General features: G+C 47.7%; 1 long non-coding RNA gene across 2 annotated transcripts in view; it reads left to right on the top strand.

Annotated features, from left to right (window-relative positions):
• LOC141939191 (uncharacterized) overlaps positions 1-26,662 on the top strand; it is a 66,981-nt gene that overhangs the window by 36,334 nt on the left and 3,985 nt on the right. Inside the window, exon 1 of one of the 2 annotated variants that reach the window (XR_012627501.1) lies at positions 9,169-9,222. The exons of the other annotated variant lie outside the window; for it this stretch is intronic. This is a non-coding gene — a long non-coding RNA (uncharacterized LOC141939191). Of the gene's footprint in view, positions 1-9,168; positions 9,223-26,662 lie in introns of those variants that run through there. 2 annotated transcript variants of the gene reach the window in all.

The raw sequence follows: 26,662 nt of genomic DNA, 5'->3' as shown, positions 1-26,662 counted from the left end.
TTCTGGTTACAGTGCAATGCAGGCTGTATACGCAGTGTAAATTAAGTTTGCCACACACTGGTAAACATCCCTGTTCTTTAACACATCAGCTCAAGCGGGAGACAATCCAGTGTGAAATGTTTGCATTAAGATGAAATCACTTCTTTTCCACTGTCTCACTTCATTCTAATCCTAATCATCCTGGCTTGAGCCTATGCTAGTCTGTAGAGAGGGTGAAACGCAAAGAGGTGGAAAATCAGCTCTGAATCTGCCGCTGCAAAAATCAACTCCCTGGCTTCTCATCTTCAGCAGACCTCTTGCTACTGGTCCAGTATGAAACATATCTTCCTCCTAATTCCCCTACCTGCACTTCAGACTGTAACACAAGAGTTTTCTTTTGCTTTGGGCATTAGAGAAACAAGATGGAAATGACACAGATCTTTGATAGAAATGTAAAAATGGAAGTATCCAGAAAAGGAACAGAGTAAGTAAAAAGTCAAAACTGCCTTCCAGAGAATTGCACCCAAGAATTTAGGATTTGTAATTGCTCCAGTTAAAGATACACTTGTGGGCTCAATACAAAAAATGGTGTAGGGGCCAGCTGAACGAAACAATGTGATTTTTGGAAACCAGGCAGTCAAATAATAGGATTCAGTGTTAGCATTCTGATATAAAAAAATCAATGAATAAAATGTACACTTTACTTAGATGGCAAATTTCTACTATTTATGTGTCTTTCTTTCCAAAGTCAGCACAGCTATCAGGAAAAGAATTGTTTTCTTTTTTTTATTTTTGCTTCACATTGTGGAAGTTCTATCTGCAGCCTTTTAGTTATTGGTGCTAATGATGGATCTGTAAGCAACCTGGTTTGACTCTGGGAACGCAGGCGAGGTTTGCAACGGTAGCACTTTAGAAGACCTTCCTTTTGACCTCCTGATGCAATTAGCCGTGGTCTCACTGAGAGACTTATTGTGCACAGAGCATCCCCTCTGAGTACAGCTGCAATGAGCAAGCAGAAATTTCTGAGACAGCACAAACTTGTAAACCCTTCCACAAGATTATCAAATGACAGCAGGTTGAAAGTATGTAATGAGAAGCACGGGTTCACTGACTAAGCATCCCTAAAGGGACTGAGAGCTAAAGGGACTGGTGCTTAATCCTTTCATAGGTGGTGCCCTCTTACCCTGCTCTGAAGGAGGAGGAGGCAAATGTGCTCTAGAGAAATGACATAATTAAGAGTAAGGTTGATCTATTGCTAAATGTGAATAATATGGAGTTTGTCTTCTTACTGACTGTCTAGAGCAGGACAGTCTATCAGTCAGGCCACTGAACATAGTCCTTGATTTGTCCCTAACCCCTTGCCCCGACTCCTCTCTTTTGGGAAGCCAGCAAGGGCTGCTACTCAGCAGATGGCACATTAAAGGCTCACAGTCTCAAAGCAGTTGAAGCTGATAATCTCAAGTGTTGCCTTGGTCCTGTGCCAGCTCTGTGCTCCCCTATTCATACACATGCTGAGATGTCTTAGGAGATACCTCCACTTCCATATAGCTGCAATACTGAAGTGTTAACTCTAACCCAAAGTTGGAGGAGATAAATCTGTTGTAAATCACTGCACAAACTACTGTTCACTTGGCTACAACAGCTAATTCCTGCTGCTACAGAGAGTACTAGGTATGGCCCAGGCTGAAAGGGGTGCATGGTAGCCAGCTAGAAGAAGATCAAAACCATCATTAGTCATCTTTGCAAATTCTTCCCTGGAAGAAATCACAGGAGGGAGAAGAGAGTTCCTGTGCTTATGGAAGACCATTTCTCTCATGGTTAGCAGCTCTAGCTATCACAACTCTACGGTAAGACATGCATATTAGTGTATTAAAGGTAACCTTGAGGGCTTGCCATCTACAGAGCACATGTACAGCTAGCAGGGAAGAGGGAACAGTTTGAGTGCCAATGTCCTGCACAAGTTTGTACAATCCATGATAACAAGCTTGTGTTAGTGTTTCATTGGTATTTTTATCCAGGCTGGGTCTTAGGACACCAACTCATGTGTATGAACCTATATACCATCACAGCTCCTGACTGCACCTACAGGCATCACCCTGACATCACCCCGGTATCTCCCCGAAATCTCCCTGTCATTACCCTGCATCACCTCTGCATCACCCCTGCATCACCCTGGCATCCCAGTGACTGCACATGACTGTATTATCTCTCTGACTGCTGGGGACGTCCTAAGAGCTGAACAACTGGCAGCTGTTTTGGGATACTGTGAATTCCTCATGCTAATGTCCTCTTCTGCCTCCCCCCTGCCCTGCCTCACCCCCGCCTCTGCCCTCTGTGATCTTGCTCTGCGGCAAGGGGGCTACATAGCAGAGGAGGCATCATACAGATTTGTCTGTCGGGTTTGTAATGAGAGGGGTGTGATGACCCTGCACATTCATCAGGCGCTTGTTTTCAGCCTGGATCCATCTGTGATGTTTGTATTATTTTTTTTCCTTTCTCTGCTCGGCTCAGGCTGCTTCGGGAGAAGTGGCACGTAGGCACATACGTCCTTGTGCACACTATACTTGTATAAACTCCATCAGGAAGTCATCTGGCCAAACTTTCCAGAGCTCTGCTTTTAACTCTTCCCTAGGCAGGCTGTACTGGCAGCCTGGGGATTTCCAGGGAGCGTGGACATGTGCATTCATCCTCCTGGTCTGTTTATTGATTCCCACCGCTCTCCTTCCTACAAGCCCCGAGCATGTGGCCGTGCAGCTTTTGCACCCAACCTACTCCGAGTTCCCATCAGAAAGACGTCCGCTTCAGCTGCACACATGCACATGTGCACCCACAGGCACACGCAGGGCTTTGCAGTAAAACGCTGCCTTGGCTTTCCTGGGGTATGTAGTGGCAAAAGCCAGCTACTAAAAAGTGTGGCAGCAGAGGCTGCCCCGGTGGGGCAGTAGGAAGGAGCACTGGTGGGACAAGGCTGTTGGCAGGGGCAAATCTCCCTTGTGGTTGTTGTTTCAGAATTGTGTCCTCACCAGACACACGAGTAGCAAAGGAAGTTCTCACAGCCCTTAAATGTTTGCTGTGGTCAGGGAAAGATTAAAAAAAACCCCAACCCCTTCCTAAGTGACCCTGTCTTCAATGAAGACGTGTCTCACTGTATGTCCCACTCTGCACGGAGGCACGATTGCACACCCACATAGGCACATTAGCGTGCATATAGACATTTTAAAGGGCTGAGAAAACCCTGCGAGACTGTTCATGTAGGAGAAAGGCTGCTATTCCTCCCCCTGACATGTGTGGATTAATAGTTCTCCTAATTGTTAAATGTAAAATAACAGTAATCCCATTTCACTGGTGCCTGTTAACTGCCCATTGCCAGATTTCAATGACTCTTACAAGATTTTTGGAGCCTACTGCACAGGAGTGAATAAATGGAATTGATGGAAATATATTCGTTAATCTTCTCTAGTGTTACAAAACCATGACATGGTGAAATAGATTCAGCATACAGGTCTTGATTCTTGTCCTGGGCAAACAGGTGTAAATCAGAAGTAACTTCGTTAAAGTTAATTCAGTTAGCCTGGTGTTAATTTTGCCTTCTCTATCAGATTTACAGGTGTCTGTCTGAGATAGAGGGGGGTGTGTTCGCACTTAGCCTTGTGCAGACAGCTGTGGTATAGAATGGATTAAACCACCAGAAATTCCCGAAAATCTAGGGATGACTGTTACAGCAGACTCATCTGCTGCAGAGATGTTTCTCCTCTCGAACAGCTGTTCGTGTGCCATAAACAGCAAAGGAGCCTTCTGTTTCTGTCAGACTCCTACTGAAATTCATGAGATGCAAACCACGACTGCTCACCGATCGGAGTCGGAGGTATTAATAGTGTTCCCCATTTGCCTCCTCTCCTGCAGTCAGAGAAATCAATCAAGCTCTCGCATTCCCTCAAGGAGGTAGAGAAGCTATGAGAACTGAGGAACATGCAGGCTTTTGACCATGCATGGTGTTTTTCTCTTCTCTTGATGTGTTTCTTCAGATCTTTTGTCAACACAGGTTATTCCTCCATCTCCTCAACTGGAGGATCGTAAGTGTAACTTTTGTCCCAAAATCTAGACTCAGTTCTCCGATCCTGACAGTTCATTGTAGCCTAAGCTTTTGCATGGTCAGTGGGGCATATGCAGAGGTATCCTTAGAAAAGGGGTTCTCCATGTATCTGTGTATCATGGTTAAGATGTCTGGGTGGCGTTCAACATCAAATGTTTTTATTCTGTGCAAGTAATTCCCATCGAAGCATTAAAGAAGGAAGCTACCACTTGTCCTGCTCAGTTCTTTGGTTTTCTGCCTCTCAGTGGCAGAGGACAGCGGGTTTACTGAGGATGAACAGACCACAGAGACTCAGTTCCATGTGTGCTGGTGTAAAGGGTGGGCTTGCACCATCTTTGCCAAGTGCTTCCCCAGGCTGGTTGGGGCTCTGCTTACTAAGCCTGTCCCTCTCAAACAGAAGCAGCAGATGGGGACTTGCCTCCTAAGGCACCTTACTGCTACTGCTTTAACACTGCATAGCACTTGGACCTTCCTCCTGGAGGAAGTGGAGGGATGGGAGGTGTAGCCTCCTTGGCATGCAAACACCTGTAATGCACTAGAAATGGTTGATGTTGTTCATCAAGGCCCTAATTTTTGTCTGATGGGCCAGAATGAAGAAACTATTGAACATCTAAATCATAACGCCTCCCTCCACCACTGTAAGTAAGCCAACATTTGTCCACTGGCAAGCCAAAGGCAGAGGAGATTTGCCTTCCAGTTTTAATGGGCTGCAAATTAATTCTGTGTAAGTACTGTGTGGTTGTTCTCAAAATGTCCAGCGAAAGAGACAACTCTGTACACCTTGGGGAACTAGAGCAGGGCTGTGAGTTGACAAGGACACCTTGTGCAGGCCCTGGCCAGAGCTGGGACCACCACCCAGGTCACTCTAGGGTCTGAGTTGCTTTGCCTGTCTCAGAAGTCCCCAGGATAGGTCAGCACAAGGATAAATCCCTTCTTGCCAAAGGATTTAAACATAAACCTAAAGCAGGAAGAAACTGGCTCATTTCCGCCTGAAATCCTACGTAAACTCATCCTTATGCTGCAGAATCCCAGGGCAGGCTTCCAGAGAAGGCTTTCCATGCAGCTGCTGGGTTTTGTGTGCAGAGGTAACCTCCTTACGGGCAGACTGGAGAGAAGGTATCCTTGTAGGTGTGTTTCCACTTCCGTGACAGAGCCTTTGGGATTAAGTGTCCAATATTTAGGAAGCGAAAGGATGTACAGTGCTCAGTCCTGACCTTGCTGTAACCTGTGGAGAAGCAGCAAAGATTCCCTTTAACCATGTATGGCGTAAACAGCAAGGAACATGCACGTAACAAAATTAGAAAGGAATCTGATAGATAGCCCCAAAGATAAATGCCACTTTAGGCAATGTTGCTTTAAGCTGTTAACAGAAGCACCATTCAGAGAGGAACTGTGAAATTTAAGTGCTTCTCTGCATCTGGGTGGGATAAGGTGTCATGTAAAGTACTTTTTGTGTTTTTGTTTCATATCCCTCTCTCCACTCTTCTCCAATGAGAGCATACACGCTGAAAGCATTAAAACCAGACTGTGGTGCGTTTGCTTCACCAACACATCTCCACATCAAAGGCATCACTGGAATCTATTGATACTGGCAGAATTGCAGAAACTGGTGATATTTTCAGTGAGAAATCATGCACTTCTCAGTTGATTTCGGGAATGAAAACAAAAGAAAAGAAAAAAGTTCCACCATGTGCAATTATTCACCCTACAGAGAGGCTGATAAACTGCAAAATGTTTTGGTTGTCTCCCTCAGTGCCAGTAAATACTCAAGGATGCCTTTATTGACAGACAGCAGAACTGTAGCTTACATCATGTTACAAAAAACTGGCCTATTTAAGTTTTGTTTTCACTGTTTGCGAATAACGTGACAGTTCTTATCTGACCTATCGTTTACGTCTTATTTCTGAAGTGAATGCACCCTATGCCAGTGAATGGCGTTGGTACACAGCCCCATGACTTACCTCAAAGACCCCAGAGATCATCAATAACACCAGGTCAGAACCACAGGGCAGATTGCTGCTATGTCTTAGGAGTGGTCCAGGCAGATTCACCTCTGATGTAGGTGTACCTTAACTGCAGTCTCATTGGAAAATCTTCTTTTGATCAAAAGATCCATCAGCTATTTTGACCAAAAATACATTTCCATTTAATTTTGCCTCATAGATATGAAACCATTGTATTCATATATCACTTTAACTGAAACTACTCAGTTTCTACTGGAAATGTCTCTGTGCTGTAAGACCTGTATTAACCTTGTGATTTGGAGCAAAATCTGAAAAGAACATAGGTCACACCTCATAGTGGGAGGAACTGTTTTGCCCTGCTCTGGTTTTGGGGCTTTAATATTTGTAGGACTCTTTGACTCTACTTTGTTTGCATCCTGCACGTGAAGGGCTTCCAAAATGTAAAAGCATTAAGGTGTTTTCAAAATGTGTCTGTGCGCCGGTAGAGGATGTGATTAATGCAGACCATGTCTATACTACAGACCTGCTGGGTTAACCTGGGGTATAAAGGGGTGTGATCCTCACCAAGACAGTTTGCAAACTCCCTAAGCAAAAGCACAGTGACCACCAGCTCACTGCAATAGTTCGCTCAGCTTTGCTCAGGGACATGCATGTGGCTCTACTATGTTGACCCAAAGCACAGTACAAGCCATGTGCCTTGCCAATATTGTTGAACCCAGGTTGATAAAATACTCCCGTTGCAGATATGGCCTCATATAACGTATTCATAAACACTGTTGAAAAGTCACAGCAAGAATCACGGTGCCAGAGGAGTCTTTTCCTTAGAAACATCCTACTTGGGGTCTTCCCAGTCCCAACTAGTGATTTCCAATGCACAGCAACCCTCTCAAAGAATCTCCTCCCCCTTGCGCTCACTGTGCTCTTCAAACACAGTCTCTAAACACAAGCCAGCACCTGCAGCCCTCAGCCCTCAGGTGTGGGCTCTACTGGTGCACTGCTCTCGCTGCCAGCCGCTGCTTGTCCTGGGCAGTGCTCTCCCTCTGCTTACCAAGGCAATGGTGCCTCCTCCTACCGCCCTGCCCACCAGCCCTAGTCTTGACCTATAGGACATTGTGACAATCCAGCCCTGTCTCCTCAGGGGAAGAGTATACGTTTGGGCATCTAATTATAGCGAGATGGAAAAACATCCACTAAAGGATGAGGATAAGTTTTCCAATACGTAGCACAACAGTAATCAATACTTGCATCAATACTTAATTTATCTATGTCAAGCGGAACAGCTTCGGCAGGAGGGAATGAGATCATCTCTTCCGACCCCAGCGTGCTATGCAGTGTCAGATGGGATGGGAAATGTAGGTTTAAATCCCTTTACTCAGAGTCTTAATTCTCAAACCCTTAGATATAAGGGCGCTGCTGCCAGGAAGAATTTCACAGAATGGACCCACCTTTAGCTCATGAACAGAAGTAACGTCTTAATCCCTCTGCAAACCTAACCCCAGACCCTTAACCCCTGAGTAAAAACCCACTGGGATCAGTGTGAGTCTCCTTTGATCTCAGGGAACTTTTTGGCTGGCCTCTGATGAAAGGCATTTACCTCACGGCCACTGAGTCAAGCCTTTGGGGGACCCCTGTTGCTTCTCATAAAGAGCTGCAGTTTCAGTAAGAAGCTGCAGTGTTACCCAAATATCAGCCCCCATGAATATCTACTCCCTTGTGCCTCAGCTGCTGTTCAGCCAAGGTATTTGCAATGTTCCCTGCGAGATTTTCGGGCACCTCCCTGCAGGGACAGCAATGGTGTGACTCAGTGACACGGAAAGCTTGCTGGGAAGTGGGGGAGAGTTGTCTGCCACACACAAGTGGTGACATAAGTGGTGGGCAAGAAAAAAACAACTCATCTGTTGCAACAGGAGGTGAAGGTTTCAGCTGTCCGTGAACGGTTCCCCTAATGGTGACTAAGCTGTTCCCTCCATTCAGCTAACGGAGAGACCATGCTACACGCTGTGTATTCCTGTAAACTGTCCGGCTTCGGGTCATCCCATTTCAAGGCTTCTCAGAAAGGATCTCTCAATGTGCTGGTTTCATGAAATAGGCTGAATGCAGATTGAGTTCAATCACTCTTCCCTTTCTCGTTAAGCACTTTCCATAGGAGTTGCAGCCCCTTGGTTTAGCTAACAGGAAGGTAAGCATGTCTCACTCTTAACTTCTGTCTATGCCTATGTTCATAGCTTGCGTCTTGCCCCTGAACTGTGGTGTGTCTTATTACCCCTTTGCCTGCAATATGAGATGACTGTGAACATTTCCAGGACACTCTTGATTTTCACAGGGGCCTGTCCACACAGAAAATCTATCTGGTATTAGTGACAGCTGTGAATTTAAAGCACAGTATCTACTCCTGGGCACCTCAACTGTAATGGATGAACTGAGTCACATGTGTACTCTGGGACAGGGGTGCTGGCACACAGGCTTGTCCAGGAAAAGCTATCCCACAACAGTTCCAGGAATCACTGAAGAAAACTGAAGAGCCTAAATCGGTCTCATGGGTCTATGCGGGTTCAACAAATACCCCAGATAGCGGGGAGAGCTACCAAACCAGTTGACAACCCTTCTTCAAGGGCATGTGTTTCTAAGCTTTCAATGGACCACGAGTGGTCCCTGCTCATGAATACCTTGTGCTGTTAGACCCTACTCTGAATGCCTATAACAGGACTATCTGTTATCTGATCAATGGTGTCCAGCACTTGAGCGAGTGCCTCCTGCTGTCCAAGCAATCAAGGAGGCTGGCATTTCACTTTTTGGGCAGAGGACAAGAGAACAAACATACCAAATGTTCATCAGATAGCCGAGTGCATTACCGGAAGGGGCTCAGACGTTGTCATGATAAGTAAATACGACAGCCTACTCAGAACACAATAGAAGCTTCAGTTTATTTCTAAATTATTAATCTTCCCTGAGGAGTAGCTTTATAGTGCTGACTTGGGCACTGTGGGAACATGGCCTCTTCCCAGCAAGGGCAGCATGCTCCTCCCCACAGTATCTCCTGGTGGGATCACAGCAGAGCTCGGCCCATCCCAGGCAGGTTATTCAAAGGGGCACGACATGACTTTAGGCACCGTCCGGGAGAGGACACCTTCAGCATGGGGTGGCAGCCACACTTTCTACCATGGGTGATAAACATCCTCTCCCCAGGTTAGTGGACTGGCAGCACCTTTCCCAATGGAAAATAATATAGTTCACTGCCTTGGAGTTTGTGAGGGGGCTTTTTGTAACCACTTTTTCAACTCTCTGTTGTCTGCTACCTACATGGGAGGATGACAAGTCAGGACTTGGGCTCCTTAGCCCCACAGACCATGTTTCTGCTGCAGGCTGTAGAGCGATATACCCCTTAACGGCTTTTAAAGGCATTTCAGTTCAGTCTCGCTGGAGCCTGGTGAATATCTCAGAGTGCACAAACGAGGAGACAAGCTGTGGAATGCTGTACATGGTGGCCTGTGCAGACAGTGGCGGGGACAGTGTGGGGGAGCTCCCACATATTTGAGCCTGAGGCTAAGAGCAGGGAGAGGGAAGCCCTGTGGAGAGAGTTAGTCGGGATAAAGGATGTGGGGTGAGCTGTAGGAAGAGGCACTCTGTGTGAGAAGAGAGCTTACAGCTGAAAGAAAAGGGTAGTTGCATGCAGATACGCATGGCATGTATATGTTTGTACTTGTGGTATGTCCCTAAAAGTGAAAGGATTCTTCCAAAAGAAGAATCCCCCAAATCGTCTCTCCACTGAGGCAGCCAATAATCCTTCAAGAAGAAACAGAAAAGGTGAGATGGATTTCTAGCACAGAGCTACAAGAGAGGGTGGGGATTGAGAAATGAAGAACTGCAGTCACACTGGGACATTTTTGTCAGAGGTACTCATAGCAATAACTGCTGCCTGTCACTGTACTATTTTTCCCCTTTGCTCACTAGATCATGTTAAAAATGCCTGGGCTGCATCATCCCCCTTAAACAGACAGCATTGGAGACACTTCAGAGCATGTGGGGGTTGCCCGAGAAGCTGCAAATAGTTGGAGCCAGCCTGGAGCTCTCAGGAGAAGTCAGCCTTCTGAAGAAGTTCAACCTCCCAGCTGTTTTTCAGGCAACCCAGCTACCTCCATCCTCTCTCCCACTAGGGTAGCGCAGCACAGCTCCTCCCTCCCCTGAGCAACCCCAGGCCTGGGTGCTGGGCTCTGGTGAGGCACATGTCTGCCGAGGGAGAGGGAATGGCACAAAATGGTCACAGTAGGGGAATGCCCTCTGATGGATCCTGGCACTCATCGTGGTTGTAAAGGGGTCCTGGCTCAGCTGCTGGAAAAAAGGGTGTTACCAGAGAAAGTTCCTCTGTACCTTGGGGACTCATTGCTAAAGCTAACAGGGAGTAAATGGCATCTTAAAATGTACCTCTTCCACCATGAGAAACAGTGGCAGCCACAGCCTGGTAAGAGGGAGAAATAAGTGGATCCCAACAGGCAGGACCTCGGATGAGCTAGAGAGAGTGGGGGAAGAAGAGAGATGGGGAGAAGGTAATCAGACAGCCTCTGTGCTGTTCTGATTCTCCTTTTTTCAGTCATGTGTCAATGCAATTCATTAGGAAACATGAATTGATGGCATTTCCCTGCTGTGCACTCTCTGGGGAGCCATTGCAGTTTTCCGTGAGACCTTGTATTTCTCAACTGTCTTCTCTCTGCTCACGCACTCCCTCACACTGAGGGCTGCAGTGATGGAGCGACTAAGTACTCGCCCTGCCGGTGTTTTCTCCCCTGGCCGTAGGCTGACCCCTGAGGTTATCTGACAAGCTTTTCATCAGACGTCAGCAAGAGCAAGGATTGACATGACGACAGCGCTGCAATATGGGAAGTCGTTGCATTCATGCATCTTGCCCAGCAAAGGTGGAGAAGGCGGCCCTGGCATTTATGGCATTTCAAAGGCACGTGCAGTTTCGGCACTGCCTGACAGCCTAAGAGTCGTCACTGCCATAAAACTGCTGGCAGCAGCAGGGTGTTCACTTCAGCTGAGCTCTGCCACATCACCTCGCCTCGCCTGCAAGGAGTGAGGCTTTATTCCTGCTCTCGGGAGGCACAATTTTCTTCTGGCTCAACAGCTTCCTGGGAAAGGTTGATTTATGCTGACCCTGGCCATGCGTGGTGGAGCGTGGACATTATTGGGTCTGGAGAACTCGGTCACAAGTTTGGCTCCTTGCTTCGATGCAGAGCGCAGCAAAAGCTTTAGCTGCAGTGATTTTGCAGCAAGGCGCTGAGTCACCAGCATGGGCTCTGAACCTGTCTGTCTCATCTGGACATGGTGGGCCATGGCGAAATGTCACGTAGGACATTTCGTAGTAGATGATAGAGGGGTAGTCCTCCTTGGGCACTTTTCAAAATGAGGCTGCCCCAAGCAGATCGAGCGCCTGGGTGCTAGCTTTGAAGGTGGGCAACAGTCCCACAGAAGAAGGGAAACCATAGCCGAGGGCATTGCTTTCAACAGCAAACAGCACAAACCTAGCGGGGAAAAAGGATCGAGCCCCTCTGGAGCCATCGGCTCACTTCTAACACCCTTGAGGTTGAGCAATCCCCAGAGGAAGAGGAAGGTGCCCTCCATAGGCGCTCCCAGTCCCCACGACTCCCACCCCTTCATGGGTGGGTAGAAATGCCACCCTGCTTGGTGCCACATCCAGGAGCCCCTGCGTCCCCAGCAGAACCCGGTGGTGGCTGCAGCCACCAGTCCTGTGGTGCCACAGGACTGTCCCTGTGGGTCACACCCTCGCCCGGCACTAGGGGCTCGCAAGGTTTGGTGTAGGTGCCGAGGCTGCTAGAAAATGAAATTTCAGTCCTGCTGGCAGCCTTCCAATTTCAATATTTTTTCTTTCTTCCTTGAAAGAAGGCAAAGGGAGAAGTGAGGCCAGGGGTGTCAAAACAGAGGCAGGAGGAGCTCGAACCAATGGTCCTGAGCTTTTGCTCAGGCTTCTCAGAAATGCTTGTTTGGGAATGGGGCATTTAAAAATGTCCTACTTAGATGGAAAATGCCTTATCTAGTAATAATAGTTAACCTTATTCTCATCTGAGATGCCTAAAAAAATTTCACTTGGCTTCCTTCCATGCAGCTGACAGACGACCCCATTCCAGCCCTGCGGCTGCATGCTGGTTGCACTGTTTTCTGTCGCGGGCACTGTGTGGGGGGCACAGGCTCACCCCTCTGCGGCCCGGCATGGCAGCCAGGGTCCTACAGATGGTCCTGCCTCCCCCCACCGGGGAGCTGAGAGGATGGGTGCTGCCAGGGGCATGGGGCAGTGCAGAGCTCACTGCTGCCTCTGGGTCGCCATCTGGCTGAGTGTTTTGGCGGCACTGGTTTAGTTAAAGGCCACTTTAGTTAAAGGCCACTGACATTTCCAGTGATCGTCACCGCAGCCTCCTTCATCTCCACCCACATCTTCATTTCCAAGGCAAGTCCCTTCCTTCCTCCCAGGAACAGAGCCATGTCCCCTGCTTCCTTTCAGTGCCACCCTTTGGGGATGGGGTTGCAAACTGGTTGTCTTCTCTCATCAGTGCCATGACTGCCACAGTCCTCAGCTTGCAAGCGGTCCCTCTCTCACAGCTCTGTGTGACGGGGTTCAGAGAAAGCTCCAGCTAGTGATGGGCAGCACAACCATCTCTTCTAGCCATGAACCATCAGCAGGTCACCCAGACGGACGGGGGGTCCAGCCAGGCTTGGGAAGGGTCTGATCGGTGTGGGCGAGTGCAGCATGGTCCCTGCTGATGGGAAGAATAAGGGACTTTCTGCAATTACCCCGCATGTTTCGGAAGCCAGGATTTCAAAGCAGCAATTGAGCCCTAATTGATTAAATGCTCACTGCATTCCCGGGACTGAGCCACTGCCCCTCAGATAAATGAGAATAAGTCACAGGCAATTAGCGATTTGCCTGAGGTGCTTCTGTATGTTGGCAATGTCTGGACTTGGACTCCTCTGGCCTTGTTAGTCATTAGACCACACATCCTCCATCCTCTCCGGGTGGCATCCCAACAGCCCTGCCAGGGTGGAAAGAGCAAAATAATCTAACTTCACATTTATCTAGGAAAGGTTTCCACAGTCCTTTCTGTCTCTTTTTGTTTTGATTCTGAGGTTTTGTTTTTCCAAAAAGTGAAAATAAATCTTGAAATGCAACTGTGGAGCTTTTCTGAACACAGTGTTTGTTGCTAGATGATCATTTGAGGGAAACATTAAAAAGTAGTACAGTGCATTTATTGCCAGAGCTGAGCTGGCTGAACGAGGCTGATCAAGTATTTTAAATACTTGATGCATTGCAGAAAGCAGTTGTGGTCTCTCTGAGCTTGTGACAACTGTTTCTCTTCCTTCTGGACAGGAACCATTTCCTACGGCCTTTCTCGCCATCCCTTTGCTTTGCTGTGCAATACAGAGCCTGACTTTCATTCTGCTTATTCTGTGCTGCTCCCGAAGTGTAGGGGGGCCAGGGGACATTTCCCACCCCATGCTCCCCACTGGTATCTGACCATCTCTTTTGGCCACATCAGCAGTGCTAAGGGCAACTCTCAGTCGGTCTCAACATCCAACAAGTACTGAATCACATCTCAGTTGTCCCCATGCCCAGCCCATAATTTGGGAATCAGTGAAGAAACGTTTGTTCTTTCACGCTTTCTTTCCCTTTAAAGCCACTTTAAAGCAAATGCCACTTTCTTTAAGAATGTGGTATTTTTGAAAAGCTTTTAAGATTGTTTTTATCTTTCTCCTTTTCCCTTTGCTATTCAGTACTATCAAAAGTGACTGGAGTGACATTAATGAAAGTTAAACAGAGTCTTGACCTTCTCGTTTAAACCAGCACTTAAGAGTCTCCATCTCACTGCACATTAGTGTGGTTTGAAAATCCTTCCCATGTGATGGTTGGGATGATCCCATCTGGAGGGTTCTTTCCAAGAAAGCCCAGAAAAAGCACTCTCTTTGCAGGAAAATGGGCATTTGTAGGTAAATGCAGCCCTTTCCCCCAGACTAGCTATTTTAAAGTTATGCAGTAACCACCCAGAGAATTTCTTCAGCTGCACACAAACTGTTGGTTTTTAAAACCCTGAACTTTGCTTTTACTTGGTGTCTATTTGTTTGAGAATATCTTGACCTGCTATTCCAACAGTGTGGGATGGAAGTGCTTGACTGCTGACATCTGGGGAAGCTGGGAGGATGGGACTCTACACTACGAAATCGTGCTGCACTCTGTGCTGTGACCGACATTACCCCATTGCGGTGAGCTCTGGGAAAGGGCAAAGCGCCTCCATGTACAAAAACTCACAGTGGGATTACGTTCATCTAGCACTGGAGCTCAACCTCAAATGCTTCTCATGGACAAAAGAATTTAATTAAGCCCACAGTGGGCTAAACATATACCAGGTTAGCACTTTGTTTTGGGGTACTACAGATCTTTCGGACAGAGAAAGCTGTTCCCATATGTTTCACTTGAAGATGTGGCCTTTAAATTCTGTATTAGCTGTAGCTCCACTCTAATCAAAGTTGTCTTATAATCAAGTAGTGTCCTAAAAGCTGATAAAGCAGCATTTCTGACCACTGCACACATTTTTTGAATATCTCAGTGCTAGGATTTCATTTCTTGCAGTCATCAGAAAAAACTCCAGTGACTCACAAGGGATAGGAATCCTTAGGAAAATAATCCATGCTGGAAAACCAGCACTTCCCCTCCATTATCACTGCTTGCTGACGAAGGGGGTGAGAGCAGTATGGCAGACAAGGCTGCAGGAGGACTTCTCTCACCCCCACCGGGTCAGGTTACATTGCGGAGTAAGGAAGGCACCCGCAGCCCTGTCTCCCCTGACAGTGCTGCCCAGGATAGACATGCTGACAGCAGCCACTGCTGTCAGTGTCAGAGAATGAATCTTTATGAGAGCTCAAAGAAAGCCCACGTGTGACAGTTCTTCTTCAAAACCATTAAAGCAAGGCTTCCATGAGTCATGTAGCACCATTTATCACACCAGGCATTTGCACCCCTATCCGCTGACACTTTTATGGTGGGCCTTCAATTTGTTTTCCTGCATCTCCTTCACATTGTTGCTGCTTCACTAGAGCCAACTATTCCCATGGCTGCTGTTCCTATCCTGAGGATGGGATAGGATGAAGTGGCATGGCATGGGATGGGACGGGATGGGACAGGACAGGACAGGGGTTGCACATGCGGAGGAAGCCAGCCCAAGGTGTGAGTGGCTCTGCCACGATGCTCCCCAGCATGGGCCTGCATGCAAGGGGCCAGCAGGGCTCTCCTCTCCAGCCATAAGCTAAGTTTCCCTCAGGCCTAGCCATTTAGCTGCAAGCATGCCTTGGTCTTTCTAAGACAGAGGAAGTCTCCCTTGAAACCAAGCAGCCTCTCCAGCTGCAGTTTTATCTCCTCCTTCCTGTTTACTGTGGAGGTCCCCAAAAGGGCTGTGTGTTCCCACTGTCACAGCACCCAGTACCTCTTGGGGATGTCAGGACATCTTCTACCACCCTGGGAGCCCTGCACTGCCACCTCTCCTCCCCTCTCACTCTGCACTCACCCTGTGTTGGGTGCAGCAGGTCCCCCCAAAATGCCCAGCTGTGCCAGTGCCCTCCCTACATGTGGGACTGCCCTTTCCCTCCACTGCCACCCTACTCCCTTCCCTTTCACATTTGGTCAAGCCCTTCATCCTGACATTTAAACCTCTGGGCTGAGCAACCTCTGCCCACAACTCAGCTCCACTTTCATCCTACTCTTCCCCTCCTCATGGGAGCATCTCAGGCTCATCTCTTCTTCCGCTCCCCCCATCTCTGGCCCCTGCTCCCACCTCCTACTTCCCATCTCTCCAGGCTGCTTCCTTTGACTGTGAGGGGTCTTGCTTTCACCCGATGAGCAACTTGCCCATCTTCCCCATGCTGCACCAGAGGTGGCTTCCTTCAGCTTGCATTTCACCTATGCTCTCTGCTCAATATTGTTTGTTCCGCTTTTGGGCCTTAGGATAAAAATATCTCCCCACCCAGGCAGCCTGCGCTGCCGGTCAGATTTCCTTGTGAGCTGTGTGAGCAACGTTGTTTATGTGCTGGGCAAATACACTGACCCAAAGGGAAAGAGCAGACAGTTCCTGTGAAAATGCTTGTGCTTGGTTCTCATATTATTGCTTTTCTTCTACATCTTTTTTTAAAAAAAAAAAATATAATTTTCACCAGTTTAATGCTTGATCTTTATTTTGAAACCCGCAGGCATGCACACACCCCTTCTGTTACTGAGAGCAGGAGGTTGTTACGGTGTTGCAATTCATTCAAAGCAAGCTACTCCCTATATAAAGTGAGAGGTGCTGAAATCTTCAAGGGTCACAGTCATAGATCCTGCTCACCTCCCTCTCTCTTGTTTGCTTTCTGGCTAAGGTGTGTCAGGCATTGCCATGCCCCTGTTCCCTTCTTGCTGGGGGTACCGTTTAGTTTGTCCTTCTGGCAGCAGAACAGAGCAGTAAGTTTTACATGGGATGGACACCCTTGTCTGATCCTCAGCAAAACCCCCAGGTGCCCGTTTTCCTCCCGCTGCGGGTACTCCTCTCAGAAGTGGCAGGACACAGCGCAGGATGCCCCGGGGTGCTGGTCCCTCCGTGCCCTGGGCTGAGGGCTCTCGTTCAGGATGTGGGTGATGAAGAGCCAACTGCTTCACCCCTCGAGGGAAACCCAGGTCTCCAGCCTCCTCCGCAGCATCCTGACCGCATCTCTGCACTCTCTGGGGGTGGGTTGCTCTCAGTCCCTCACGCTGGAGTTGTTCCACTTTCCACAGGCTCTTTAAATAGTCAGTCAGCCAAAGAGAGGATGACCTAGGAGTTAAGAGACTTCCTTGTGTGGTGGGACATCCCACTTCCACCACTTGGTTTGAAGGAGGCAGATGGGTTTCCCACAGCTCAGCTCTGTGCCCTGACCACAAAATGCGGCTGCTGCTGGGTCCCAATGGCTTTGTGATCCCTCCTGAAATGTCAGCTGCTGAACAGGAACTGCATGCTCCACGGCTGATTGGAACCGTTTTTCTTGTGAATAAGCTATCAGCCAGAAGAGAAATCCTGCCTTAATAAAGTTGTAGCTTAGAGACAAGCAATAGCAGATACAATCCCTGATGCAGAGTAGCTTCCCACAGTCCCTGAGGTGAGCAATATGATTTCTGCATCTTCTATAAAGCAGAGGAGAATTTAGCTCAGTCTCCGTCCTTGGGATGTCTTCTTGAGTCACTGTGTCTTGGCCAGCACAGGCCACAGAGTCATAAAACCACTGACTTGGTCAGGTCAGGCAGGATCTCGGATGACATCTGGTCCCAGCCCCTGCTCAAAGCATAGCCAACGTAGATCAAGCAACTCAGGGACTCATCCAGCTGAGGTCTGAGTATCTCCAAGGCTACAGATAACACAGTGTCTCTGGTCAGCCTGGTCCAGTGCATGGCAACCCGCACAGGGAAAGAGATTTTTCTAGTACCTGATCAGAATATCTCTCCTGCAACCCATTTCTGTTGCCTCTTGTCCTGACCCTGTGCATCTCCACCACCCCACCCTACGCCCAGAGAACTCCAGTTCCTTGGCTTGTGCTTTTGAAGTTCTGGCCACTAAAAATGCCAGCTGTTAATGTGGTATTTACAAAAAGCCAACGGCATGCTTAACTTCTTGCCTGTGAGACACAACTCCTGGCACAGGAAGTTTCCGATCCAAGAGACAGATTAAATGCATGAGGCTTGGTGCCCAGCCCATCTGTCTGACTTGTCCAACCCATTAGTGAAGCCTGCACAGAGAGGTGGCCATTTCACATACCTACCCCCCAGATAGGGCTCTGCAGTCCTCCAGGAGTATTGCACTAGCCACGCTGCATTTTACTGCTCAGCAATGTTTGGATGTTATTAACACATATGTACTGGAATATTCTGGGCATTTCCTTCTGCAGCCAAGTCACTGGATTCCTGATGAGCTATTGAAAACATTGCAGTGCTGTTCAGTGCAGTGGTGAAAGGACTGAGCCTTGCAGAGTGGTGTCAGAAAGAAAGAGATTGGGCTCTTGCCACAGAGGAAATGGGAGCAGAAGGATCAAAGTCTGTGACTAATGATGCAAGCCACGTATCCAAAGGGTACTTCTACGCCTGTGAACACAGGCAATGCAATAAGCCTGGCCTGGGGTTCAGAGCAGGCATATCTTTGTAGAAAAAAGGGAAAATAAAGGATGATAGACTCAAAATTACAGTCCTACTGGGATCTGTTTACGCAGAGCTGTACAAACTCTTCATAGCTTGGACCCCAGCTAACAGCAAGATTGTCTTGGAATTACCACTCCTCTGACTCATGGTGTTTCTGCAGGACGCCTTGACTATAATGTTTACTTCTTCCTGAGAGCAATTATTAGGGAAGCATTCATTTTCACTGTTTAACATAATGTAGACATTAAAAATGCCATGTGTGCAGGGAGGGGGGAGTTAACATTGTTTGTCCGGTGCCCATTGAATTGGTGTGCATGCTCAGGGCTGTGCAGCAGATCCTAGGGGCCAGATACTGAAAACTGGGGAGTTGCCCACTGATTTCAGCTCGTGAAAGCAGCTAAATGTCTCTGGCACTCACATTCTACTAGTCAAAAAAAAGCCAGAGGCTGACCCAATTCAGCACTTGCTCACTCACTTTTCCACTGTGCAGGACTAGGCCCCTTCCGAGCAGACCTGTGTTGGGGAGAGCTAGCTGGCACAGTCCAAAACAGACCCCCAGAGTGAGCTAGCAGTTAAGCAGCATGGACAAGCAGGGCTACGTGCCCTTCTTCATTAATTAATGCAGGTTACTTGTAAGTGACTATCTGCATTTGGCTCTTCCACACAACCTAGGACCAAGGGATTTGTTCCTGATGCAAAGACTGTGTGTCAAGGAAGTCTTCTTTATGAATCAGTATCCTTCATGACTTACTCCTTCATGGTGTAGAGACAAAAAGGATGTTCTTATCCACAGACACCTGTGTCGGTCTCTTGAGTCAGCAGGGCCTTTGATGTTGGGGCTGATGGTGGAAGAAGAGGGGTCACACTTTTCTTTGCCTATTTTGTTCAAACTCTCTAGTCGTTAAAATAGAAGTTGAGCCTGTTTGCAGCTTCATATGTTAACTGCTGTTTACTGACCTGGCAAACATCTTTGTGCTGACACGACTGTTTGATATAAAGGCTCTTTCCCCAGGAGCTGGGAGAGGAGGAAGGTGAATGCTGGATCACAGCGGTTAGAGAGAAAAAAGATGCCCATGATGCAAAGGCTTTCTTTTTTTTTTTTTTCTTTTCTTCTTGTGCGTAGATTAATTAAAGTCAAAACTTAATGTTGGTCACTGAGCAGAAAATCTAACCTAGTGGGTGGGCAGTCAACCCTGCCAGACTCACCACATCCACTCTGTGGGGGGTATCCGAAGCACTACCGGAACTTGTCCAAATCCTTTGTACACACTCAGCCACATTTTGCAGACACTTCATATTTTTCACAGGATGAATAATAAGGATGCACTGATCTACTGACTGCGTGGGGCTGCTTATGCAGAAAGACACTGCAGCTTTGGAAACTGAAGACCACACCACCACAATCTGTTTTCTGGTGGTGGTGTGCACCGTCCTCCATTACCTCTGAACACCAGGTGATGCTGTAGCCAAAAGCCGATCAGCCTCAAAGCAGGCAAAATATACTGCCTCTGTGCCCAGCAGTTAGCATGCAATTACAGAGCAAGTAGGGGATTTCTTTCGCTTGCACTTAGGGAGTCAAGAAATGGAGACGTCAGAAGCAGCTCACATGAGCTTATTAGGGAAAGAAGCAGCACTGCTATTATCGCCTATAAAAACAGCTCTCAGTTATCCCAGAAGAACAAGGAAGACAAGGTAATTACAGTTTTGGCACGGTTAGCACTGGCTGAGGGCATTTTCAGTCAGGCCAGGACAGACAGTGTGCTGTTTCTTTCCAAGGCAGTTGAGACAACTGTATGCGTTACAGAAGTCCCTTCTCCCTTTCTGAAATACAGCTGTTAAATATTGCACATAAACACTAAGCAGCTGCTGGGGACTGTCCACGAGAACCTGCGGGGTGACTTTTAAGTGGACAGGATGCAGTTGTCTTAAACTATTTTGGACCCGGAGCACACCAATTATCCTAGCTCCAGAACGAATGAAAGACTCGACAGCTGCGAGGGCTTTCAAGGGTAATCAACTGTGTCGGCCAGGGAAGCCACTGGGAGACGAAGCTGAGCCATTTGGGAACCCCGGGAGCAACCCTTCCCCTTAGACTGCCCCCGGCGCCAGGAAGGATGGAGTATGGGAGGCACAGCCAGCCTGGCTGCCTGGACATCTAGAGCTGGCTTTAAAAGGCGGGAAGGAGAGCATGGGGTCCCTCCCAGCTCCAGCGTGCATCCTGCTCTACTGTCAGGACATCCAGCAGCAGAGGGCAAGGGACCAGGACTTTCTGGGAGAAGGAGCTGGCAAGGTATAGAGAGCTTCCCACAGCTGGCCTTGGCAGGAGCTAAATGGAGCCCACAGAGAGAGCAGGCAGCGAGGAAAGGGTCAGGGCTGCTGGTAAAGGGCTCCTTCGGAGCAGATCTCTGCTGCTGGGCAGAGCATTCTTGCTGGCAAATGGCAGACGACAATTTTGTCATAGTGTGCCTGCAGGACTCCTGTGCAGAGGAAACCTGAGCAGCCATGGAGCCTTTCCACTCACCTTCCTGACAAGGGGCTGTGCCAACAGCGCATGGTGGTGCTTTACACATGTCCACGCTTCTCCCTGTGCCATACAGACACGCTGTTCCTGCCAGGAGGGTCCGATCCATTACATCCTTTACAGATGGGGAAATGAAGGCAGACAGAGAAAGGCAATGAAGGGGAAGATCTTGCAACAACGGGCAGTTTGCAACTGAGGCGGAGGGGAAAATGCAAGCTTCCATAAAGCACTGAAACATACACAGAAAGAGGGGGAGATGTTGCAATTTTTGCTTTCTTCCACTTCTTTTTTAATTTTTTAAAATTTTTATTCTAGTCTAACTTGCTATTCCCCCACCAAGGGCTTCAGCCAGCCATATGTACTGCTGGCACTTGAGTGAGTGGGAAGCCAAAGAGGAATATCTGTGTCTGTGTCCAGCAGGGGTTACTGATGATTTTCTTTTTTTTAAGCTTTTTTTTTCCTTCTTTCTTCCTTTTTTGGGGGGTCTGCCATCCCAGGAAAGCATCCATGTTGTGGGTAGGAATGCACTTTTGGAGCAAACTAGGAGTACAGGGAAATGTCCTCTTGCTAGGGCAAGGATGCCTTGAGCTGCACTGCCAGCAGTGGGGCAGCACCAGTGGGACAGACGCAGGAGTTGATCAGGTGCGGCATCCCTTATGCTAGTACCATATCAGTGCAGAGGTTATAGCAAAGCTTGTGGCCAGTGGACCAGTTATGGTCCTATCTAAACAAGATGACCCAGTGCAGATGGCTTGCTCTTCACAGCTTCCATGAGCACTTGATCTTGCTCTCCTGCCAGCTTCACTCCCATATGGGGCAAGAACAAAGGAACCGCTCTGAAAAACAAACATAGGATCTCCTCCTGTCTGTCTTGGGGACTGTAGGCTACAGAAACACCAGGTGGATCTCACTGCATTTTTTCTGAAGTTGTGGCTGCCAAAGAGGCCCCAGGTGATCCTGACTCTGGGGAATACGTGGCTCCCCTCTGCCTGCAGGGTAGGAGAAATGCACATGTGTTGTTTCCTACCTGGACAGGTAACAAGCACAGGCTGGGAGAAATACAGGCCAGGGGAAGATACTAATCAGTAGCATGCCAAGTACCAGGCACTGCTGCCGGGGCAGGCTGTGGTCAGGGCCAAGTAAGCCAGATGCTGGAGGGGAGCAGACAGGTGCTCGGGCAGCAGAGCATCCTTGCATGCCTAGGCCTGTTCCTCCTTGGTCCTTCCAATCTGGTGGAGGGATGGCTGGTGCCCACAGCTTCAGGAGCAGGGCATGACCTGGCTGTCTTTCCTCCTCAGGAGGGCTCGGCTGCTTCCTGCTCCAGTGTATTTCTCGCTGGGTATCTGGCACGAGTCTCCAGGTTTCTCATGCTACTCCAGTAACAAAAAGTTGCCACCATTACCCCAAGCCAGGACCCAGCCTTTTTTGCCTTAGGTTTATTAGGATGACTGGTTTATGACTTGCTGTGTTTTTACTGTGTCCACTAATGGCTTTTATGTAAAACGATTCACCGATGAGACTGTAAAGGCCAGCAGCCTACGCGAGTGATATTTCTGCAAAGTTTCCCTGTCCTTTCCAGCGACATTTGGTGGGGCAGTGCAGAACTGCTGGTCCCTCTGTGTCAGGACATGATGATATGACAGTGCAGTTGGCAAGGACATATCCTCTGAGTGTTCATTCCAAATGGAAATATGAACTGTCAAAATGTGGAAATCCTCCATACAAGGGGCGTCTGCACCTGTCTCCTCATGGTTTACCCCCTGTCCTGTGCTGCAGCAGTCTGCTAGGGATAGGTAATCCCAGGTGTCAGGCACATTACCTCCATATGCAGCAGCGAGATGATTTAGAGGGGATTCCTCCTCCAGATGCAGGCGTGAGCCTGCACACACGCATTATTCACACATGGTAGGCCTGAGTGAAGCCCTTGGTGAAGAGAACTGCTCGTGATTCGGGGTTCTGCTTCCAGCTGGAGTAGCCCATCCTACAGACGCCATTGAGTTCTTGTGAATCCTTGACTCACTTGTCAGGAAAAGGTGCACCCTCATCACCACAAATAGCACCTCTCCTCACTAGCCATCTCTCTGATGACAGGCAGCAAATTTTTGCAAGTTTCTTTCTGCCCAGGAACCTGTGACACCCCCTAACCTGCAGTGCCAGTTGGTATTTCTGTTTCCTATCACTATGTTTCCACCATCCAGGCTCCAGTGGCCTCCTTCAATTCACCTTCAGGTATTCCCAGGTCTTCATCAAAATGCAGTGAGCAGAGACCCCAAGTCCCAGGCTCTTCAGGGGTGATGAACTACATATCCTCACTCTGCTCTCTTCTAATGCTGGGCAAACAATTTACCATTAACAACGTGTTCAAGAGAAATCGTCTTTCTGTCTGTTTATGAAGCTGGATGCAGAATCTTGGGAGTTCATTATCACTGGAAATTCCTCAGTGAATGGCTTCAGTGACCGGCACTGGATTGCCCGGTGAACCGTACTGCCGTTCATGCCTTTAATACTCATTGCGCATTCTGTGGGTTTGGTCTTGGCATTTTTTTCTAATCCCCGATTCCCAAACCAATATTTCCTTTTCATAACGGTTGTTGCATGAGTACATTCTGGCTAAACGCTCATGTGGCTGCTGTGTTATTTAACAAGCCTCCTGTTTATAAAAAACAGCAAAAAAAAGGGGAGATTCTGAAAACAGAGGAGCTTGCTGTCCTCCATAATACCTTTCTGTCTTATGAAGATGCAGTAATAGATGTTCTCGCCACAGACCCATCCTACTTATGGTGATGAGTGTTGCTCTGTCCCGTACTTTGTCCATACTACACTGCAAGCTTGTGTTTATCCATTTCAATGAATGTTCTGTAAGGCACCTTATTCTGCTTCCCCAAAAGCATCAGGAGTACCTTCTAGCACTAACAGAGAAGGCACATATCCCTTTATGGCTTATCACTTTGATTTCAAAGGTGAGAAATTTACTTTTTGACTGAGGAAAATATTTACCAATATCACTAGTAGGTTAAAGCCTTGAATCCCAGGTTAGGCTGTGTTTGATATTATAAACCACCAGAGCAATTTCATGCTGTCAAAGGGATGAACATGAAAATATATTGACTTTCTTACCTATTATCTCTTATTGTCATTAACAAATGAATCTATGGAAAGGTTTGGCCACCATATCGGGTTTTATTCACACACAGCAAAGCAAGAAGATGCCTCCAGAGGCCTTCCAGACTATACACTCTATTACCACCAGGTATCTCAATCCCAGATCATTACCCCTGGCAGGATGTGCCATCTGCAGCTGCTGGGTAGACACACCAGAAAGGGTTTTGCACTGGAACCCAGTGCAAATCAATACGCATTTTGTTCTCTTCATGCTCTTCCTCCTTCCATTACGAATGACAGAATTTAGAGGCTTTCAGCTCAAAAAGCCCTGCTGACATGAGTGACTTACCAAAGTACGATCACGCTGGCTGGAAAAATCAGAATCTGTCACAGAGCTCGGCTCCTGTGCAGGCATCTAGGTGACCAGAAGTTTCAGATGAGTTCAGTTCCTGACTTTCTCACCCTTGCTTGCAGTGAGAATTCCTGTGTAACTAGGCCTCTTCCTAATCTGACCCTCTGTGTTTTATCCATCCAGCAGTGTTACTCTTTAAAATAAATACCTATAGAATATGGCCTTGCTGTACTCACATTTTCATAATACCTTCTAAAGAGGCACCTCTTAAGACAGTCTGTCTTAACGACCAAGATTAGTAGTTGCAGATCTAATTGTAAGGGTTTTCTCCCAGTAGGTACTACAAGACTGGGGAACCATCTGCCAAAGAGAAAAGCATAAATTGATCAGAGAAAGAAAAGCTATGTCACTGATCTTCTGAGAGGTGATGGCTATTGGCAGAAAGGAAACAGTCTGAGCCAACCCAAAACCTGTCCTAGAACGTGCAACATGAACACCTTTTGAAGATAACACATCCTGCTGAATATGAGGACAAAGCTGTGTGCTCTCTGGTTATATCAGCTGTGTAATGAGAGGAGTAGTTCTAGCTGAAGCATGAACATCTGGTTTCTTATTTGAGGAGTCACAATCAATCTTCTCCAGTAGCACAAACTTAAAGCTCTTTTGAAACAATCACTGGAGAACCATCTGGTTTTGAGATGTCTTGTCAGTATCTGTCTTTTGAAAGATATTTTCAGGATGTTAACAAACAACTCCATCCAGAAAGTTCTTCCATGTTTCTTGTCATCCATGATTGCATATATTTAGATGCCATATGCCCTGTACTTTGCTTCCCTGGAAACTCAGGGTTGGCTGGTGCCAAGAATTGCACGTAAGAAATTTGCCTTGTGTGTTATTGTTCACAAGCTCTTGCTCAGCCCCTGGGACTGAAACGTAACATGCGCATACATATTTGAAAATAGATTGTCTTGGTGTCCCACTCACAAACTGCAAGCCAACCCACCTCCCCCACTCCTTCTTCACTGGAGTCATTTCATCAGTCGGGACTTACGAAGCAAGAATTTTGCTAACCCTTTGTTCTCTGAAATGTTATTTATTGTCTTCCCCTTCATCACAGCCTACGTGCAGAACCAGTATGTAAGAAAGTATGATATATGATTCAGTGCCATGCAAAAATTCTGCTGAGTTTCTCATGTTCAGCACCAATAGTAACCTTTGTCTGGTCTGTGACTGGAGAAAGCCAGCTCCCGAGCGTGTAAAATGTGTTTGACCTTACTGTGCACACTCGAAACACCACAGAACTCATTACATTCATGATCTGGAAACTAGTGTTTTGTTCTCTGTCCCTGCTCTGCCTGACTTTGTGTGAATGCAATTGAAAATGTCAGAGATGCAGCTCCTATGTAACATAAGAGGAGGATTACAGTTTTTCTGACATTGGAGGGGGGGGTTACAACAATGCAGCTGACGTAGGAGGGGACGGATTACAGTGCATCTGACATAGTAGCAATTATAGGAAATGTATTTACAGGGATGGATGGAAAACGAATTTAATATGCTGTTCCAGAGGAGGACAATAAAGGTGTGTTGCAACAGTCCTTCCCCCCTCTGGAAAGGCATATTTCTCACTTGTCCATCGGCACAAACAATCTGTGCTGTATGGCAGGAAATATCAGACGCAAATATCGCATTAATCTCTAAGGAAGGATACCTGTTTTCGTAACTTGCTCATTCACTAAGGTCTCTTAGTAGTGGCTCAGACAATAGGTGGATATATCAGGTTTTCCCCGTGGAATAACTGTACCACCCGCACTGTGCTGCAGACATGACTTTGTTTCTGTTTTCTTTCAGAGCAAGCAAAGTAGAGAAGGGGAAGGGGGAGGGGAGAAGCTCCTGATTTTTCAGTACGCAGTAGACAAATGCTGTTAACACCCTGTTTTCAAAAGAGTCAGTGCATACCCCCTTGCCTGGCAGAGGTACAGGCAGGCACAAGCAGATGAAGCGATTACTTGGGACACCAGGAAAGCAATAGCCTTTCCATTTCAAACTGCAATGAGAGCACGGTGGATCTCAGAAGTAACGCATTAATATAAAGGAAAGGTGAGGGGGGCCCTTATTCATTTTCTCCCTGGGGAAGGATGTGTAGCTTTCTGCATTAATCACTCACAAGTGAGAGGAGGGGAGCAGAGGCTGGAGCGAGGGGACATCAAAACTGCCACATTTGGGTCACTGTTTCCAGCACAGCCATCAACAAAGAACATACGTGTGCAATGAATTCCATTGTCTCAGGCTACTTCCTGCTGGGCACGTGTCCACATCGCCCACAGCTGCACCGCTGGGGCACCTCCGCATCCTATGGCACTTCTGTAAAAAGCAATAGGACGCTGGTGAAGGTCAGGCCAAAAGGAACGAGGCTGAATTACCTTCCTGCTCTCACAGATTATCCCTCCGGCCCAGC

Source organism: Strix uralensis, chromosome 2, assembly GCF_047716275.1.
Source record: "Strix uralensis isolate ZFMK-TIS-50842 chromosome 2, bStrUra1, whole genome shotgun sequence".
Lineage (NCBI taxonomy): Eukaryota > Metazoa > Chordata > Aves > Strigiformes > Strigidae > Strix > Strix uralensis.
Note: the sequence above shows the minus strand (reverse complement) of the source record. Positions and strands in the feature narration are given on the sequence as shown.